This window comes from Panthera uncia, chromosome D4 (assembly GCF_023721935.1).
Source record: "Panthera uncia isolate 11264 chromosome D4, Puncia_PCG_1.0, whole genome shotgun sequence".
NCBI lineage: Eukaryota > Metazoa > Chordata > Mammalia > Carnivora > Felidae > Panthera > Panthera uncia.
Window position 1 is genome coordinate 26,961,685 of NC_064807.1, and position 22,784 is coordinate 26,984,468.

A 22,784-nucleotide genomic window follows, 5' to 3' on the forward strand; every position below is an offset into this window, starting at 1 on the left:
AACAACAGCCACCACAAGAAGTGTCCCCACATTCACGTGTGCTTTCCTTCCTGTGGCTACACCAGTCCAAAGTTTCTTATGTGAGCCCTCCTAGCCTCATAGAAACTCATAGGTCCTGTACAGTTGCCCAGTGGGTGTGCACACTGCAGCAATGGCTGTAAATATAAGCAGACCCTAACTGTGCCTGGGAAGTGGCTAGAGACAACCCCTCTCAAAGAGCAAGCTCGTCTAAAAAAATTTTTTTATGTTTTTATTTATTTTTGAGAGAGAGAGATACAGAGTGAGAGAGAGACAGACAGAGCACGAGTGGGGGAGAGGCAGAGAGAAAGAGGGAGACACAGAATCTGAAGAAGGCTGCAGGCTCTGAGCTGTCAGCACAGAGCCCAACACAGGGCTCAAAGTCATGAACTATGAGATCATGACCTGGGCCAAAATCAGATGCTTAACTGACTAAGCCACCCAGGTGCCCCAAGAGCAAGGTCTTTGAAAGCAGCAGGGAAGCCTGTGAGTACCTGTGTGCAAATCTGTGCAGGTTTGTGCTTTGATTCATGTCTACACCATGGCTGTCATAGAAATTAGCCACACAATCTCAGCATTGGCTTCAGTGGCTGAAGGAAGTGGGTGAACAGCATTCCAGGCCAGATCAACATTGGCTACAGTCAAACAAAGACGATAAATATGATTTTCTTGGCTGTAACTAGACTCAAGAGCAGAATTTTGTCCAAGCCCACCTAAGTCCTTACTGAGTATATTAAACAGACTCTCCGTTGATTTGGGCAACATCTCGGTGCTGGATCACCCCTGCTGGCTGGACCAGCAATGGGCCCGGGTCATACCCATAACTCATCTCTCTCCTTATACTGGAAGCAGCCTTTTTATGTCCATTGGGTCTTTGTTGTATTTAAGAATGGTTTCCTATGGAGTGTATACAAACAGTTACTCTTATTTCCCCTAATTCTGGCTCACATGTTGCAGTGGCTAAGAGCATGGGCTCTAGAGCCACAATGTCCAGGTGCAATTCCCAGTTCTTGGGCAACCTTGAGCAACCCAGTTTACTTTCTAGTAAAAGAGAGGATTATCATTAATTATTAATAATAATAATTAATTATTATAATATTATATATAATAATATAATTAAGTATCATTAATTATCATTAATAATAATACCATTATTGTGTCATTTATATAATATGTTGTTATTTCTGAAGCTTCCTTACTTCCCGAGCTCATAAAACACAGCTGAAAAACGACATCTAACGGATGGGGAAAGAGAAAAAGATGGATGCTCTTCCTACATCCACTCATGCTTTCTCTATTCTCCAGATGTCATCTGGTTTGCTGTTTAAAAACATGCAAATATTGTCATTCTTATCAATATTATCATTCCCTTGATTATAAAAAATAAAAAAGGTTCCCATGGCTCTTAGGTAATTTCAAAATGTTAAACATGGCCCCAAGACCCTGCATGATCTGGCCTTAACCATTTCTTCTACTTGGTCTTGGGTGACCCTCCCCTGGGCCCCCCTCATTTCAGCCTCATTGGCCCTAAGGTAGGTTTACAGAGCCTTTGAATGTGCCCTCCCCTCAGACAGACACCCTTTACCTCCTACCTGTACTCCCTTAACTTCCTCCCACGCCATCTTTTCTGTCACTTTTCTGGCACTGTAGACAAGTTAGGGCTCCCCGCTGTCCTCCTTCATAACCCTGCAAAAACTGAAATTAGTTGCAAACATATCTTTTCCACCTTATACCATCTGTGTTCCTCATCTTTGAATTCCTGGTGCCTACCATGGGTCTTGAATTTATTAGGTAGTTAAAAGAAGGAAATGAAAGAAATAATGCACTTGATGGTTAACGCTAGGAGTTTTTATATAGTAAAATCATTAATCTTTCTGTTTGGTGCTCTTTAGACCTCATTTAAGGAATCCTCTTCTAGCCCTAAGAGATAAATCATTGATTTATATGGAATTGAGTTTTAATATAATATGAGGTGGGGACCCATTTTTAATCTTTCTTTGTATGCATATACTTCGCCAGGACCATTTTATTGAATAGTTCAGTTGTTCTTCATTGATTTGCAAGCCATCTCTGTCAAGAATAAGTTTTTCATATTTGTGTGGGCCTGATTCTGGGTTCTGTAGTCCATTCCATTCATCTAATTCTGCCCTAATACCCCCTTGTCTCGGTTTCTATCACTTCATAAGTCTTGGCATCTGGTAAAGTGAGTCCTTCTACCGAGTTCTCCATAAGGATTAGCTTGATTGTATTATTGACCATTTTCTCTTTCATATAAATTTGAAAATCAGCTTTGTTGAAATTTTTATTGGAATTACATTGCAAAAATTGGGCAATAATTCATACTTGTGTGATAAATGCCCACAGCCATAAACATGGTATTTTTATCCATTAACATGGTATGACTCTTATTGTAGGTTGAATTATGTTCCCCTAAAAAACTAACCTCTGGTACCTCAGAATGTGACCTTATTTGGAAATAGGATCTTTACACATGCAATTAGTTAAGATGAGATTATAATGGAATAAGGTGGGCCCTAAACCAATAGGACTAGTGTCTATATAAGAGGATATAACAATATAAGAAAAGACAGCCATGTGAAAATACAGAGATTGAAGTTAGGTAGCTGCAAACCAAGGAACTCAAGGATTTCTGGCCACCACCAGAAATGAAGAGGCAAGGAAGGATTCTTCGCAGACTCTCAGAAGGAACATGTCCCTGTCGACATCTTGATTTTGGACTTCTAGTCCTCAGAATTGTGAGAGAATAAATTTCTGTTGATCTGAAGACACCCATTTGTGGTGTTTTGTTCTGGCAGCCCTGAGAAACCAATATAACTCTCCATTTAACGAAGTATTCTGTAATGTGTTTTAATAAAGTTGTATAGTTTTCTCCATAAAAGTTTTGTATATTTTATTTTACATTTATTTCTGTATGACTTTTAGCTTCTGCTACTATGAAGAAAAGGAATTGGCTTTTGCATGTTAATCATCTACCAAGATTTGTTTAACTCCCTTATTAATTTTAAGAATTGTTTGGTTGTTTGGAAGAGATTTCTGCAAAGACGCAGATATCAGGTATCAAAAATAATAATAGATTTGTTTCTTCTTTTGAAAACCTTAAATCATTTCTTTCACTCGCTTCTTTCCCTGCAGAGCAATAGACCTTACCTGGTGTTTTCTTGAGGTCAAGATTTTTAATCATTGATTCAGTTTTTAATAATTGTAGAGTAATCCTGATTTTGTTTTCCAAGTACATATATAAAATTATATATTATATGGCTATATCTAAATATATAGATATTAATGTGTGTGTATATACATATATATATATATACATATATATATCCAGTAATGGTCATGACTTATTAAGATCTTCAAATCTTGTTTTATTTGTTTATTGATTAGCACTATGGTGGTAAATTGACAAATTTCTCTTTGCACTTCTATCAATTTTAACATTATATATTTAAAAAAATCTTTTTAACATTACATTTTTTGAGACAGAGAGACAGACAGAACATGAGCCAGGGAGGGACAGAGAGAAAGGGCGACACAGAATCTGAAGCAGGCTGCAGGCTCCAAGCCGTCAGCACAGAGCATGATGCAGGGCTCAAACTCACGAACTGCGAGATCATGACCTGAGCTGAAGTTGGACGCTTAACCAACTGAGACACCCAGGTGCCCCTAGCATTACATATTTTAAATGTATGTAATTAAGACCATACTATTTAAAATTTAACCTTTGTTAATGTATAATAAACCTATTAATAGTTCTTGCCTTAAAATATGTTTAGGGGCGCCTGGGTGGCTCAGCTGGTTGAGCGTCCGACTTCAGCTAAGGTTATGATCTCTTGGTCCATGAGTTCAAGCCCTACATCAGGCTCTGTGCTGACGGCTCAGAGCCTGGAGCCTGCTTCAGATTCTGTGTCTTCCTCTCTCTGCCCCTCCCCAACTCATGCTCTGTCTCTCTCTCTCTCTCTCTGTCAAAAATAAACTTTAAAAAAAATTTTAAAAATATGTTTAGACTCATGGTATTATGGCTACTTTTTAGCTTTTAGTTGTTGTTACTATTCATCTGTAACCATATTTTTTTTCATCTATGACTCTCAATCATTCTGTGTTCTCGTGGTACTAATGGAACTTTTATAAAAGATATAGAAATTATTAAAAACAAAAACAAAAACAAAAAAACCAACCTTCTGGGGTACCTGGGTGTCTCAGTCGGTTAAGTGTCTGACTTTGGCTCCAAAAATCAGTAAACATTAAAAAAAATTGAACAACAACAAAACTGATAATCTTTTGTCTTTTAACTGAAGCGTGTAGTATGTTTACATTGAATATAATTTCTGATATGTTTGTATTTATTTTATGGTAGATTGCATCCATCAAATATTATTGTTCATCTCTGAACTAGCCCTTCTTTGAAGATTGCAACTTCCCACCCACCCTACTGATCTCAACAGTCCCCATGTAGCTTGCCAGTAAAATGTGGGGGGAGGTGAAGTGTGTCGTTCCTGGTGATTTGCCACATTTCCTTTTCTTCTGCCACAACACCTGCAATGTTCAGGACAGAGGCTGCTCTGTGAGCCTGGGACCAGAATTGCTGACAAGGTGTGGCAGTGCCACACTGGACCCACAGTATAGACATGAGAGGGAGCAAAGAACAAACATTTATTGTTGCAGCCTAGTCCCAATGAGATATCTGGCTGGTTTATAACCCCAGCACAACCTGGCCTACCGATTGAAGCACATTTCTTAATCTTATTTTGCTCTTTTTATTTGTCCATTTTATAAAAGTTATCTTTATGATTGTTGTTTTTTTATTACTATTATCACTACCTGCCTTGCATTTCTTAAGATTTTTTGAGGTTGTTTTTCTTCTTTCTGTCCTTGTTCTCCTGCAATAGTATAGACATTATACACTTAGTTACTATTCTTTCAATGACTACTCTAGCAATTTTAACATGGATATTTTGACTTTACAAAGTCTAAACTTGTCAACATCTGAATAACAAAAGAAACTCTGAATAACTAAAGAAATGCTTTTTTTAAATAATACCTCCTCTCTTGATTTATATAAAATTGTTGTTATATATTTTAGTGCCATCTTGAGCTGTTAACAATTAGACATTATTTTAACCACTGATTACTTAGATTTTATTCATATTTAACACTTTTCCTTACTCAGGACTCTTTGCACCTCCTACCTCTTTTCTGTTCCTAGTATACGGAAAGTTTTTAATCATAAATGGGTGTGGAAATTTGTTCAATGCTTTTACTCCATTGAATCATACGGCCATATGGTTTTTCTCTTTAGACTATTAATATGGTGGATTTCATTAATTTTTAAGTATTGAACCAGACTTGCACTCCTGAAATAAGCCTCACTTGGTTGGGGCATTTTATTCTTTTAATATATTCTAGATTCAATTTGCTAATATTTTGTTGAGGATTTTTGCAGCTATGTTCTTGAGGGATATTGGTCTATGGTTTTCTTTTTCTGTACTGTCTTTGTCTTCTTTTGTTATTAAGGCAAAACCACCAACACAAAGTGAGTTAGAATATATTCCCTCTTTTATTTTCTGGAAGAAATTAGAAAATAAATATTACTTCTTTAATGTTTGGAAGAAAACACCAGTGAAACCATCTGCTCCTGAAGATTTCTTTTCTTGGAAGGTTTTTAACTATGAAGTCAATTTCTTTAATAGTCATAGGACTATTCAGATTATCTCTTTTATTTTGAATAAACTTTGGTAGTTTGTGGTTTTTAAAGAATTAGTCCATTTCACCTAAGTTATTTATGTGTGTAATGTTGTTTGTTGCATTCCTAATTATCCTTTTGACATCTGGGGAAACGATAATTTTAAATGTGAGTATTTTCCTTTTTGCCTGCCTCTGCCAGAGTCAAGGACAAAACAAGAAGTTACCCTAACATCTCCCTCTGTTAGGCCTTTTTTTTTTTTTTTTCTAGTTATCACATAAAGATGTAGCCCTTTCATGGTTTACTGACTGATGAAGGGTCTCATTCTTTTTGTTTTTGCCTGTTCTTTGAACATGTGACCCATTAAAACCTTGGCTAGAGAGCTTGTATGACTAATACATATACCCATAAGAGACACCAGCTCACTTACCCTGTGGTTCACACTTTCTTTTTGCTTCTGGTGCCTGATAATTATCTGATGTTTTTCCCAGTTCAGCCATGCATTCTTAGTTTGTTTTTTTTTATTTTATTTGTTTATAATATTCTAACCAACATTTTAAAGTATATTGCACTTCTAAGAAAGATTTCTACAAAACTCTAAGCCACCAAGTTTCTAGGAATAATGATGAGATAGTCTCTTTTTCCACGGGTTTAGAAAAAAGTGCAAGTGTGAAAATATTAAATGTGATTGAAGGAAAACTGGACAGTGATGTAATGAGGAATACAATTTGGCAGTATGCATTGAAATGTTTTATGCTGCAGCAACTCCACTTTTCAGTATCTATCCCAGATAAAAAAACACTGAAATATTTATGAAAAGTGGAAAACAGTGGGTGAATTAAGACACATGTTTATATTGTACAATATTCCAAATACAATAATATGGACAGCTCTGAGGATTTCTTGAGATTATTAATAGAGACAATGCAAGTATCTGCTTAGCACAGACTGTGTGCTCAATTAGTCTTAATAAATGTTTTGTTTTTAGATGGTCCCTGTTTTCTTCATCTTTCTGATTTACAGAAATGGTATTGGGTGTGTCAAACGGCACTCACTGAATCAATTAATTCTTTCTCTCTCTCCCCACCTCAAAAAAGAAAAAGAAAGAAAGAAAGAAAGAAAGAAAGAAAGAAACCAATATCTCTAATGGACATAGAAAAATTAACCAACAAAGTCCTCAACAAAATATTTGCAAACTGAAGTCAAGAGCACATTAAAAGTATCATTCACTATGATTAGGTGGCATTTATTCCTGGAAAGCAAAGACAGTTCAACATATGAATCAATGTGCAACACATTAATAGAATGAAAGATAAAAATCACATGATTGTATCAATAGATGCCAAAAAATCACAGACTTTCATGGTAAAACCTCAACAAATTGGTATAGAAGGCACATACCTCAACACAATAAAGGCTATATATGACAAACCCAGAGATAACATCATACTCAATGGTTCAAGGTTGAAAGTTTTTCCTCTAAGATGAGGAACAAGACAAGGGTACCTACTCCCACCACCCATACTCAACATAATACTGGAAGTCCAAGCCAGAGCAATCAGACAAGAAAAAGATATAAAAGGCATCCAAATAGGAAAAGAAGAAGTAAAATTGTCTTTGTTTACAAATGATATAATCTTATACAGAGAAAATAAAGATTCCATCAAAAAAACCTGCTAGAACTAACCAGTGAACTCAGTAAAGCTGCAGGATACAAAATCAACATACAGAAAATAGTTATGTTTCTATATAGTAGTAAAATATCTGAAAAATAAATGAATAAAACAATCCCATTCACAATAGCATCAAAAACAATAAAATACAAATAAATTTAACCAAGGAAAGATCTTTACCCTGAAAGCTACAAGACTTTGACAAAAGAAATTCAAGAAAGCACAAACAAATGAAGGATATCCTGTGTTCATGGATCAGAAGAATTACTACTGCTAAAATGCCCATATCACTCAAAGATATCTATAGGTTCAATGCAATCCCTATTAAAATTCAAATGATTTTTTTCACACAAATAGAAAAGACAATCTTGAAATTTGTATGGAGCCACAAAAGACCCCCAAATAGTCAAAGCAATCCTGAAAAAGAAGAACAAAACTGAAGGAAGAACAGAATCTATAGACACATAGACCAATGGAACAGGATCAAGAGTACAGAAACAAACCGTTACATACATTTGTCAACTAATATTTGACAAGGGAGCCAAGAATATTCAATGTGGAAAGAATAGTCTCTTCGAATAAAATGGCATTGGGAAAACTGGATAACCACATGCAGAAGAATGAAATTGGCCCTTTATCTTACACCACTCATAAAATGAACTTAAGATGGATTATAGACTTAAAGACCTGAATCTATAAAACTACCGGAAGAACCATAAGGAAAAAGCTTCTTGACATTGGTCTTGGCGGCAATTTCCTAGATCTGAAACCAAGAGCACAAATAACGAAAGCAAAAATAAGTAAGTGGGACTACAACAAATTAAAATGCTACTATACAGGAAAAAAAAAAAAAAGAAAACTAAAAGCAACCCACTGAATGGGAGAATGTATTTGCATATCATATCTTTGAAAGGGGCTAATATCCAAAATAAAGAACTCACATATTCAATAGTTTAATAGCTAAATAAATAAATAAATGGCAGAAGAACCAGACGGTTTTCCAAAGAAGACATACAAATGTCCAAGAGGTATATGAGAAGGTGCTCAACATCACTAATCATCAGGGGAATACAAATCAAATCCACAATGGGATATCACCTCATGCTTGTTAGAATGACTATTATCAAAAAGATAAGATAAATAAAAAAATTAAATAAAAGATTAGAAATAACAAGTGTTAATGAGGATGTGAAGAAACGGGGACCCTTGTGTGCACCGTTGGTGGGAGTGTAGTTTGGTGTAGCCACTAGAAAATAACATGGAAGTTTCTCAAAAAAATAAAAATAAAATTACAATATGATCCAGTAATACCACTTCTGGGCATATACTCAAAGGAATTGAAATCAAGATCTCATACAGATATCTATACTCCCATGTTCACTGCAGCATTATTCACAATAGCCAAGATATGGAAACAACCTAAGAGTCCATTAATGGATGGATGGATAAAAATGACATAATATAAATACAAGAAAGGAGGAAATCCTGCCATTTTTGACAACATAGATGGACCTTGAAAGCATTATGCTAAGTGAGATAAGTCAGAGAAAAACATACTGTATGATATCACTTATATGTGGCATCTAAAAAAGCCAGACTCAGGGAAACACAAAGTGGAATGGTGGTTACCAGGAGTTGGGGCTGGGGGAAATGGTGAGATGTTGGTCAAAATGTACAAAGGTCCAATTATAAGGTTAAGAAGTTCTAGTGATCTAATACATAGCATGGTGATGATAGCTAATAATTTTGATTCATGTACTTGAATGTTGCTAAGAGAGTAAATTTTAAATGTTCTCACCACAAAAAAGAAATGATAATTGTATGAAGAGATTAAGGCATTAGCTACTGTTATGGTGGTAATCAGTTTGCAATATACAAATGTATCAAATCAACATATTGTATGTTCCTTAAGCTTATACAACACTATATGTCAATTATATCTCAATAAGGTTGGCAAGGGTAGAGGGACCGTCAGGGAATTACAGAACACAAGACGTAGCAAACACAACCTTCTATGCTGTATTTATTCTTTTCACTCACCAATCAGCAAAACTAAATATATACAATAATATATTTACTCTTAAAATACTTTGAGTCAAGTGTCTGGCTGTATCTAGCACTTTCCTTTTAATGTAAATGTTTCCCCTTTAAGTAGTAAAGCAATTAAATATCCTTAAAGTTGACTGGGTTTGTAGATAATCCCTTGTAAATGATAAGCAATTCAAACATTTTTTTTCCTTTCTATAGAACTCCTTTTTGGAATTTATCTAAGCTTATTTTGATAAAAACCTGTAAAGGATTGGGTTTGGGGAAACACTGGACTTCAGTTCACACATAAGTACAAAGACCTCCTGATCATAATTCTACAGGGAGAAAATCATGAATTCCCTGAATGTCAAGTTTCTTCATACAGTCAGAACCTGGGTCATCATACAGATGACCCACTGGCATACTGATAACACCCCTGCACATCCATTCTAACTCGGTTTGGGTTGCCACAAAATCCCAAGTGTGTGCTAGCGGAAATTTTTCCAGGTAGAGTCAAAAAACGTCTTACTTAAAGTAGTGTTTACATGGAGATTTCATGTTCCCCTAAACACTACCATGCAGATCTATTTTTTCATCCCATAGGAAATGGGATTCAGTATGTTCACAGTACCCACTATTCCTTCCAAACTCTTAGTTGGCACTATTCATAATTGTGCATCACAAACTAATATCACATTGTTCTTTAACCCTCACCCTTGTTGAATGGGAATAGATGAAATACCCAGAAGAGGGGGGATTTCATCTGGTAGCAACTGTGCCCCCCAAAAAGGGCTGGAGAGATTATGTTGCTAAAATTCATGGACCAACTTATTCACAATGGAATCCACTCTTATCGTGAGCTACCTGGAAGAGCTAAGTTTTTCATGGTCCCCCTGTCTTCAAATACAGCATTTCAAATGTCATTACTCACATTCTGTCAGTATCCAAAAAAGATAATTCACCAGAATGGATCAGCCCAATCGAGAAAGCCTAGTCCAGCCCTGTAGGAGGTACAGGGAAGTATATGGCATGATTTCTGCCTTCACATAGCATAATAAAATAGAAATGTAAACCTTAAATGGCTAGAACTGAGACATGCTCAAATGGCAAGGCTCAGGTAATAAACAGCAAGAATTCAGAGATGGTAGAAGCAGTGTAAGCTGAAGTAGCATGACAAGATTTACCAAGAAAGTAGGTCATAAGCCAGGTTTTATAGGATGGAGAGGATGTAGACGCATGTGGGGAGGCAGGACATGCCTGGTAGGGAGATACTCATGAACTTTTAAATTGTTTCCTTTGTTCCAGCCTTGCTCCCAGTTAGCTATCCTTCACAGTGCAGTATACCCGTGCAGCGGACATTGGCTGTGGCTCCCCAGTATCTATTACTTTCATCCTCTATTGAGGGTAGTTTATCTCAGTACAAGTGTAGCACTGACTGAGACCCAATTCTAGAAAATAAAACCCAAGAAAATCTCCTTGTTCTTAAAAGAAAATCAAAAACCCAAGATTTGTCTTTTTGGACACAATAAGTGAGTATATCGCATGTAAAAACAAAACAAACAAACAAACAAAAAAACTGGAGGGAGTTCACTTTAGGATGATGCCAAAAGTGTGGTTGATAGAATCTGGGTCTCTAATGGCATTGCTGAGCCACTGAGGCAAACAACTCTGAATCCCACATATCTCTGGACTTCTGGTTATCTAAGCTATTCTATTCTGTTCTGCTCTGTTCTATTCCATTCTTTCTTTTTTTTTTAATTTTTTTTTCAACGTTTTTTATTTATTTTTGGGACAGAGAGAGACAGAGCATGAACGGGGGAGGGGCAGAGAGAGAGGGAGACACAGAATCGGAAACAGGCTCCAGGCTCCGAGCCATCAGCCCAGAGCCTGACGCGGGGCTCGAACTCACGGACCGTGAGATCGTGACCTGGCTGAAGTCGGACGCTTAACCGACTGCGCCACCCAGGCGCCCCCCATTCTTTTTTTTTAATATGAAATTTATTGTCAAATTGGTTTCCATACAACACCCAGTGCTCATCCCAAAAGGTGCCCTCCTCAATACCCATCACCCGCCCTCCCCTCCCTCCCACCTCCCATCAACCCTCAGTTTGTTCTCAGTTTTTAAGAGTCTCTTATGTTTGGCTCTCTCCCTCTCTAACCTCTTTTTTTTTCTTCCCCTCCCCCCATGGACTTTGTTCTATTCCATTCTGTTATGTTCCATTCCATTCCATTCCTTTCATTCCATCCTATTCTACTCTTATTTTTTTTTCTTCAAAAAAAAAGGAAGAAGAAAATCCTTAGGAATAAATTTAACTGAGGAAGTAAAAGACTTGTACACTGAAAACTATAAAAATTGATAAAAGATAAAGAAGACCTAAAAATTAAAAAAAAAAAAAACTGGTTGAAATCTACTAATTGATTTCATAATTCACACATGGGCCATGGCCTACAGTTTGAAAAACACTGGACCATAGCTTTAAATGTCTGGAAACATGAAAGAGTGAATATACAACTAGGGATAGAGCTTAAATCAATCTTCCTCAAAAGTATCTTTTATCATTAAAAATAGAACTACCCTATGATCCAGTAATTGCACTAGTAGGTATTTACCCAAGGAATACAAAAATACTAATTCAAAGAGATACATGCACCTCGATGTTTATAGCAGCATTATCTACAATAGCCAAATTATGGAAACAGCCCAAGTGTCCATCGACTGGTGAAAGAATAAAGATGTAATATGTATATACAATGGAATATTATTTAGCCCTAAAAAATGAAATCTTGCCATTTGCAATGACGTGGATGGAGCTAGAGAGTATTATGCTAAGTGAAATAAGTCAGTCAGAGAAAGACAAATACCATATGATTTCATCTATATGCGGAATTCAAGAAACAAAACAAATGAGCAAAGGGGAAAAATTAAGAGAGAGAGAGAGAAGCAAACCAAGAAATAGACTTTTAACTACAGAGAAGAAACTTCTGGATACCAGAGAGGAGGTGGGTGGAGGGATGGGTGGAAAAAGATGATGGGGATTAAAGTGTGCATTTATGATGAGCACCAGGTGTTGTATGGACATGTTGAATCACTACATTGGACACCTGAAACTAATATTACACTGTGTGTTAACCAACTTTAGTTAAATAAAACTTTTTTAAAAGATAAGGAAAAACTAGATAGAAAAAAAAAGTATCTTTCATCTTAAGTCTCCTGTGTACATTAAATATTTGTGTAAACATGATATGACACTGTATTAAACAGTCTATACATTATACTTTTAAGGGTAAGTTTCCTTCCTACATTTCCAAGTAAAAACAGTGCTCTAAGAAATCATGCACTGCTTTCCCTGGAACTCAGCTTCTACCCCCAGGAATCTCTTCCTCTGCAGGAAACACCAACCAGTGGGACAAAGTCCAAGCTCCTGCACAAGCTTGAATCAGCCTTCAGAACCAAACCCTTCCTCGTGGTGTTTCAGGGGTACTGGGAAACCAGAGCATGGACTCTAAACTTAAGTTGCAGGTTCTAGGCACAAAAGTTACATGTTGAAATCAATATGTGGGTAATTCATAGGAGTTAGACCAGTCTGGGCTTAAGGAAATTTAGTTTGTCAGGGAAAGAGGAGTGGATGATTCAAAAAGACAAAACTAGGGGATAGAGAAACGAGTTAAAATATATATATATATATGTATAACAGCTGGATGATTACAGTAGTGATCCAGGATGGAGAGATAAGAGCCTCTGCTAAGCCAGAGGAAACATCACAGAGGAGGCTATCCCCTGGCATTTAGGGGCACTAGGATATAAAGTGATTGATAAAAATTATAGGCAGAGACATACTGGAATGCTCGTACAGGAGGTGGGGAAAGCCCTCAGAGCCGGGACAATTAGGTATGAGAGGAATATCTTGGTATGTTTGCCCTGAAGAAGAGACATTCTAATGGGAAGAAAAATGTCTTCAACTTTTAGATGTCTGCATCCAATTAGCAGATGTCAGAGACAGATTAATATTCAACATTGGGCAAATATTCTTAATTTATTTATTAAGTTATTTTACAACCAAATGAGACTCCTGAAGGGACAGAGTCTTTGATCAGTGAAGGTGTTCAACATTGACACTTAGTTGGCATAAAGTCCAATGACAAACAGGCAGGGAACATGGACCACATCTGTATCCTGCAGCTTAGTGCAGGTCCCATCTTGTGCAAATAGCCAAACACCACAGGTCCAACGGTAGTACGCCCAAGGTCTCTTTGCAATTATTGAATTCTAAAAAGTCTTGGGAGGGGATAAGGGTGTGGGAGTAAATATACACTGGGGAGAAAAAGCACTGTATGCTTTTAACCAATACATAATTAATACATACCCGTGGAAAATACTTTCAAATGTTTCAAGGTAAAATTTCCATGCTGCACATAGAGTGGCCAGTTCCCTGTCTTAGGGTATTGCCAGCTGCTGTAACAAACAAGAACTCATCTTTCAATGACTTTCTGTAACAAGAGTTTATTCTTACAGATATAATGGACAATGCAGGTGGGCAATGCAGAGACCCAGGTTCTTTCCATATTATTTTCTGCCTTCTCTTAAGGCCTCAGCATCATTTGCAAGTAAAAGGACTTGAAGGGGCTTGAGTGCAAAGATTTCACAGTCCAGGCTTAGACATGGCACACATTTGTCCCTATTCCCATTCCACGGAGTGCTTTCATTCACATCTAACTGCCAGGGATGCTGGCAAAGTCTAGCTGGTACAAAGATGGGCAGAAAAATTTGCTATATCCATGTGTACCCTTCCTCCCACACATGGATTACACACCATCCCTCCCACAGCTCCTTCTGCTACAACAACCATTCAAAGATTTAATTTTTTTTAACTCATGGCCAAATCAAGTGGCCAATGAATGATAGGCTGCTAAACTTTGCAGTGAGCCCAACACAATATTGAGAAAACTGCCAAGGTCACATTGTTTGTTTTCCAGGCAAGGGAGCTCATGGCTGTGTCAGCTGGTATTTGAAGCCAGTGACTGCACGTAATGATATTTTCAATTCTTCCTTTGAACATTGGAAGGGATGGTATCTCAACCAACATCTGAGATGATACATTCTGGCTTTTCAACTACTCTTATTGTCTAAAAGGTTCTTTAATACCTAGCCAATGTTTCCCTCTACTTGGCATCAAGCCAAAACTTTTTGCTCATGTCTGTCAGTGGACCCAGCCTGCCATGCCAATAAAAAAGAACAGCAAGACCAAACAAGAAAAAGAACTAATACCTTTGTATACCTGCCTCCTGCCTTTTCTGTGTGGAGTGATTGACACATTCTTGAGCCATGATATCTGAGCTCCATCTCGGACTGCAACATCTTCAGCCTTCCTGGGAAGTCTGCTGCACAACCTGCCACTCACCCGGCACCCCATCAACTCAGACCTAATAAAGGATTATTTTCTCTATGTTAATGATCAATTATATTTTTATTGCTAATTTATCAACCACCTCTCTTTTATTAGGGTTACTCTGTGTCTTCTTTGCTCTTTGAAGTCTTTCATCCCTTCCGTTTGATCTTCTAGAACAACACTTTTTGTTCTTAACTACAATGTCCTTCTTTCACTGAGCTACTGCATTTTTAAATAAAAAGATTAGTTTTCTCATCCCCAAATGTCTGGTGTGGTATTATTTTTTATTGTTCAAGTTGTGATTATTTGTTTCCTTCAGCCCTCTTTTCTCAGAGTTCAGCTTGTTCCCTCTCTCTCCCTGGGGTTATCTTGTAGATTTTCTTTGCCTGTTTCTGATTTCTCTTCACCCTCAGGACTCAAGTCAGATTGGTGGGGAACTTTAAGCTGTAATGACATCATGAAGCACAGGTTCCTGCTGGCAAAGTGGCAGGCTTGTATGAGCCCAGAAGAAAGGTTCTGTTCCTCCTGGAATGCTAAGCAGAGAAGTGTGCCTTTGCCCCGACTCAGGGGAAGACAGGAAGCCAACGCTTCAGATATCTTCTCCCACTGTTTTAGGACCTAGGAGGCCCAGAGGTACATACACTCTAGGGGTCATAGTTCTCTGAGGACCATGGAGTTCTACCAGACACCAGGCTCCTATAAGAGGTACAAAGTCCTGCACCTTCTTAGCCTCCTCTGACCCCTGGCAGACTCTGAGGTTCACACCCTTCCCATCCTGCCCAATTGTAAGCCCAGTAGCTGTGCATCTGGGACAGCTGGTAGGTAGGTGATCAGAAGGAGTTAAACAAGGAGGGTACCAGAAATGCTTGTTCACGGCTAACTTCTGAGAATCTTCCCTAGTAGATGCAATTCTAAGAACATTAAAATTCTTTCTGATAAAATTTCATTATTCGCTTATCTCCTTTAAAGAGTGGCATTTGGTTGCAATTCAAATCTTTTAGCCAGGACTCTTGAGAACCAAGAGATAATTCTTCAGTTGGCTTGAGGATTTGACGACAAAAGCCTTTTATTCTGGTAGCTTGATTTTGTTTCAGGAATTCATGGGGCTTTCAGCTAGTCACTGATGTTTCTGCATCTCCACATCTCTGTCTTCATGGAGCTGATTGGAGAATATTAATTGCTTGGCCAAGGCCAGTTAGGGGAAAATAGTTACAAAAATTCCAATCATCACTGTGTACAGGAATCTCATAGGGATCGATAACAGCAATAATGCTCTCTCATACTAATTGTGCATTACCATATGCCAGGCCTTCTCCTAAGAAAGTATTTTCTGCAAATAATACCATCAAATTATCATAACTATCCCAAATTCACCTTGATGATGCAATAGCAAAGCCAAGGAATAGTTAAGAAGAAAGACAGTGTGAAATTCTCAATGTTCAAAGAGAGTAGTGGGAGTCAACACAATACCACAGCCCTTGCTCTTAATGGACCTACCACTCTACCTCCTTTTATTTATTTATTTATTTATTTATTTAATTTATTTATTTTTATTTTTTGCTGGTGCAGAGGATCCCAGACTTTGGGATCATAAAGAACCAGTAGATTGTTGACCTTGGCATATTTTGGTAATGTACATAGAACTGCCAAAATTTTTGTTGCCAAGTATCTTCACTGAAAAAAGACTACAATCTTTTCTTATGATCTATTTCACAAAATGAATTATTCATTCCAAAAAAGTTGGGAGGACACATCCTCATAACGTTAAACATGGATAAATATAAAGTCAATGAAAATCTCACCAAAATACGAAAATTCCACCATGAGCTGGCATCCCATCGCAGACAAGCTTTGCTTTTGGGAACCAATTGTTCCAGGGCATGGACAGCATAGCGATTTTCCTCTGGAAAAGGAAAAAAGGAGTCAGAAGTGTGCTCAAAGCTGGACCCTACCCCACATGGCATGCTTGTGTCCCTTCTGGTTTCAAAGGGATTCTGTCTATTAGGTGCCATCTACTTCCTACAAGTCTGAACAAGATAACAAAAGAAGCAGCCACAGGGCTGTAATGGTGACAAATGATCCCAGGGAAGAGTAAACCACAAAAAAACCTGATCATTTAGTTTTTCAGTAGAATGTTCTGTGCTTAACCTCTGGAGCCAGGCTGTTGACTCTGATTTCTAGTCCCACATATCACTAGTTTAATAACCTTGGGCAATTGTCCCAACACCTCCAAGCCTCAATTCGCTCAGCAAAATGAGGATATTAACACCTCAAAGAGTCGTGAGGATTTAACAAGATAATACAGGTAAATATGCCTAAATTAGTGTGTTCATTAAATGCCAGATCTTATCACTATCAAGCAACTATCATGTTCCAGGCATATGCTAAGTGTTGAGAATAAATAAGATGTCACCAGAGGTGGCCACATCAATCCCCCCACCCATTCCTTCATGTTCTTCTGCAGCATGGCTTTGCATTCATGCCATCAAACGATAAACTTTCTCTCTCCTCTCCTTGAATCTGGACATCCCTGTATCTTGCTTTGGCTGCAGTATGGCTGTGTGTGATTTCTGGGCTAGGTCTTCAGAGATAACACACCTTCCATTTTTGCCCTCTTAGAAGCCAACTGCCACATGACAAGGCTCCAACTAGACTATTAAATGAAGACAGACTGCTGGAGAGACAGAGGCTGCACAGACAAGAACCAAGACGCCCTAGGAGACAGCCAGGACCAAGGCCCCATGCACATGAGGGAGGCCGTGATGGTTCCTCCAGCTCCAGGGGAGCCTTCATTCTAATGAAAAATAGGCAGCACCATATGGACCAAAGGCGAGCTGCATGCCCCAGCCCCACCCATATTCCTGATCCTCAGAATTGTAGCTAATTAAGTGGTTGTAGTTTTAAGGCAGTAAATTCTGAGGTAGCTGGTAATAGAGGAATAGATAAATGAAACAATCCATAATGGAAGCCAGCAGAGACCCATAAACCACTCCCAGGTCACATGGAAAATACTGTGATAGAGATGCTGTGTCTGTACAACCTACTGCGGGCACACAGAGGCAGTGGTTCATCCTGTCAGACCCCTAGTCGAGATAGAGAAGACTTGGCTAGTGAGAGGTGAACCATCAGAGCAGTCTGCCTAAGCACAGCCATGTGGAAAATTGAAAAGCATTCCTGCTCTCCAAGAAGGGCATTCCACATCCCAAGCAAGGAGCCTGGAGGGTCTGAAGAGCTCAGAGGGCATCCCTGTGCTGTCTTGGTGGACCATTCTAATGAAAACCAGATACAAATTTCACTTATTCAAGCCAGGGATGACCTGACATTGTCTTTTCATACATATGTACTTTATCTTCCCAACACAAGATAATAAATTTCATGAGAGCAGATGTTCTCTGTACTTTCTTGTATTCACTACCCCTAAGGCCCACTCTGCCAACCCCATACCCTAGTATGGTGCTTTGCCTCGGTAAACACTCAGTGAATATACAGAGGTTGGTGCAGTCATAGACTCTCATTTTTGAAAGGAAACCTGTAGTTCCTTCATTTAAACTCCCTCTGAAACTGCTTCAAAGCTGGATAGTCCCAGGTCTGGCCACTGCTGATTGGTCAGTGGGTAAATGCCATACATCTCTTGCTTCACTCACGAAAAGAAGAAAGCTACAGGTTAGCCACCAGAGCCTTCCTGGACCCCCATGCTCAAGCAAGTCTGAAGACCTTATCACTGACTCTTTGTGCTCCTCCTTTATAGGAATTATCCAAATATTTAATATGTATCAGCCCCTTGGGACTGTAAACTCTGAGTACTGGGAAGCACATACCTTGCCCTTTCCCAGCCTCTCAAGGCCCAGCCTAGTGCCTGTCACACTAGCAAAGTGCATGACAAAACTTGAGGGACCATACTCATCTTTTTGCTTTAGTGAAAGCAAAATTTTAAAATAAATATCTATGCTGGGATTTCTAGTCTCTGTCTGAGGGCAAAGGAAACTATAGACTTGCAGGAGTGAAGATACAGGGAGATACCTTTTAGGGTTTCAGTAAAACTTGTTTCCCACTTCTCTTTCCACCCTCCATGTCTCAGGTCCTTTCTGCTTGGCCTCCACCTGGCTTCAATCCAATTGGAAGTCAGCACGAAGAGCTTAAAATACAGTGACACCTTTACGTGTTCAGCTTTGCTGTGTAACAAAGAGAGAGAGAGAGAGGTATATAACAAAGAGAGAGAGAGAGAGCACAACGTCCTCACTGGAAGCTTCCTGATCCAGTTCAGTGTAAACAATTTTCCTGGTATTCAATGTTAATGAATATGTAACTTCTGTCCTTCTGTCCCAGCTCCCTCCTGGCATACCCTCTCCAGTACTGAGCCTCAACTATGAAAGCAGACTAGTCTTCAGGAAGACCCTGACTCCATCCACTCTTATCTGTGTGATCGCAAGCAGGTTGGTTAACCTCTCGTTGCCTTTACTTCATGTTCTGTAAAATGAGGATAATAAATAGTAACCAGTCAAAGAGTCATTGAAGGGAATTAAATGGGATAATGGGTGCAAAGGAAATTAGCATAGACATATCTAGGAAACGCCAATGTTTAGCTGTTAGTAATGTTATTCTTTTTACTGATCACCTCTACCTCACCATTCAAGTCAGAAAGGATCTGTTCATCCGTACCTCCACCGGTGCCAGAAGCTCACTGACACTTATTATGTAAACCAGCGATGTACTTTCATGTTTGACATTACATCTCTAATTGTGACATGAAAGGTTGTTTCTACAGATTTCACTCATTGAACACATATTCATTGAGAAGATATAGTTTGTTGGGTACTGTAATGTATTTCCTGTACATAAGGGGTGCTCAGGAAGTGTCTGACAGAAGAATGAATGAGTCCATGAATAAATGACACTCCCACAGATGCCCCTGTTGGATGGAGAAGAGAAGTTTGTCCATCCTTCATCCCAGCTCTTTTCAGACCTGGGTGCTCCCCACTCCTGTGCAGAGCTGCGGAGCCCCCTGGCTTCAGCCCTTCTCCCGTTTCTTTGCCTGGCTTCCAACCAAAAAGTTCTGACAAAGAAGCAGTCATTAGAACACATCCGTTTTGTATTACTGTAGTCAGGGGTTATAAAGAATGCTCAAAAAGGGGCATCTCACATGCATATGGAAAGTACCTTCACTCTTCAATCAAGGTCTTATTCTTATAAAAGGGCCATCTCCCAAACTTTAAATATCAAGTGAAAAAGGAATGCTTTGTACATAATTGGCCTGGACCATGGTCAGGACGTGGCATTTGTGCTCTGATAAACCCTGGGAATAATTGAACTGTACTTCCAATTTTTATCTCCATGGAGTGGACAACAATTGATTTTTGCTTGCCCATTTTCATCCTCACTTGTTTTGGTGATTTGAGCCATGCCTCCTTCTCTGGAAGTCTGACAGGGGAGGAGACCTACCCTTGCCCCAGCCTCCAAAGTGGAGCAAATATCACAAGTCTGGACCCTCAGGACATCCAAACCACAGAGCCACACGGATGGGTAAGGGGGGTACCTGTTTTAAGTTGGTCTAATCAGGATGACTCCAGGACTGGAGTAGGTGATTCCAGGAGGAAACATTATCTTCTTTTACATGTAATATGGATTGGGAAAGAATGATCCTGGTGCTTTGGGGGCCAAAGATGGTACCAGAAATGAAGCAAATACAGGGAGAGACAGAACTGAGCCACAAGAAAAGATTGCCTTGATGGTTTCATTTGAGCCCCTGAACCAACCCATGCTTGAAGCCAGAAAATCCTCTAGATTTTTCAACTCTGTGAGTAAATAAATTCCCCTGTCCCTGTTTAAGCCTGCCAAGGTTGGGTTTTTATTTACAACCCAAAGAGTCTTATGTTATTCACAGATCTTGTCACAGTGCCTAAAGTTTCACATTACTTTGCATTAATGTAGGAAATAAAGCTGTAAAATTGCAGCTGTAAAATGCTATCAACCATCAGCCCAAGAGTTCTTTGATAAATGTCATTTTCATTTACTTGGTAATACTCACGATTAGACTGTCAGCTCCTGAGGATAGAACCCAAAACCACACTGAACAAAAGTAGAGAAGTCAACCATAAAGTACCATAGTCTATGGCACTCCTTTTGTGTAATTTGTCTTGGAGTTTTGTGGAAAATGATAACCCAGACACTGGAAGTCACAAAAGCTGTGTGAATGTGTGGGCTTGCACTGAGCTAGATTTCTTTTGTTTGGCAAGCCCTTTAAGTCCAGCAACTTCCAGAGACATCATGGACCATAGAAGAAGAACCAGAATTCTTTTCTTTGGGTTCTCTTTTGGGTTGTCTTTCAATGACTTTATCTGAAGTTGTTGAATCAGGTGGCGCTTTCTGAGCCTATAAGCCTGAGATTCTTTGAGTCACTCAACCAATGCTATCTATTGAGCGCCTACTCTGTTCCAGATATAGCAGTGGTAAATGGGCACTGGAGATTCAAAGATGAATGAGCACATTTCCTTCAGCCAAAGGGCTTAGAGTCCATGAGTAATGCAGACAATCCCTCCCCCTGCCCATACCTATAATAGGGTATGATTGGTGCCATTACAGAGAAGGCTAAGAGATGGTGGTAGGAACTGTGGGTGAAGTGGTTTTTGAACAGGCATGAGCCAAGCCAGTGAGGATGGACTGACATGCAGAAAGAGGGAATAGTACTGGCAAAGGAACAGTGGTATGAGAAACTTTGGGACATTTAGTGACCTGGATTTGGTAAACTGAGCTCGAGTGCAAGATTGGTAAACAGTACAAGAAGAGCAAACATTTCATCGTAGAGAGCTCCCTCTGCCAAGTCAAGGACAGCATTTGATTGAGGAAGCCTTCAGTGGCTCCCTATGTTCTATAGAATAAGATCTAGGATTCTGGGGTCCTTGAATCAAGACCAGCAATAGCAATACGTGGTTTTGCTTTTTCATGTTTCAGTAGCAAAGAGAACAAAATACATGATGAGGGCAGAGTCTGGAGTGACCTCCCCACTCTCGTATGGCATTTTTGTTCCAATCAGCTGCATCCTTTCCCTTATCTCTACTTCCTGGGTCACCCCAGGCCTGGGGGATGAGAGGAGCACAGACATCCCCATGCAAGCCCCATGCTCACCCCCCAACAAGCCAGACTCAGCTTAGAATCATTTTTCATTTGGTATGAAGTCATTTTTAAAGTGCCTGCTTTTCATTAGAGCGGTAACACGATAGTCCCTGCGGGGGATGCACATGAGGCAGAAGTGAGACAGCCTTTCCTTCAGACTGTGGCATTTTCTTTTACTGCTTCTCCTCCCGAGTGTTGTGAGTCTTTTGTTCAGAAAACCTGGAGAACATGCCTAAATCTCAGGCTCGGGAGGTATTTGCTGTTGTTGTTGTTGCTCTGTTTGCGTATTTGTGTTTGTTTTGATAGGCATCTTTTCATAAGGTGGGCCAGCTCCAAAAACATTGGCTCTTTTCCCACAGGAGTGTCTGTCATGGGTCAAATGTGTCCCAGGTGTGGCTCCTTCAACATTCAGCTTACACATGCTTCTCATTACATGATCCCCAAGGGCTGTGAAAACATTTTCTTGAGCCTCCCCCAAACATCCACAAGTAAGAATTGGTAAACACTCATTGGAAAGGCACTATTTAGTGTATCACCAGCCAAGCCCCAGTCCGATGCCTCCTTAGGCTCCACCCTGCTTCACTGCCCTCCTGTCCAGCGCGCCCACGTCCTCTCTTACCCCAGCACGGTCCTTGGGTCTCTCAACATTTCCTCAGCCTTGTCCTGGATTTTCTGACTCCAAAATCACAGAAGCACAGAAGCACCCAAACATAAGAGACCACAGCAGACAGGAGCTGGCAGAGCTTCTGGTGCCCACATCACAATCCCACTTTCCAGCTCCTGCTTCAATTTGTGCAACTGGGATGTGCTTATTTAGCCTTTTAAAAATACAATTGTTTGAGGGGCGCCCGAGTGGCTTGGTTGGTT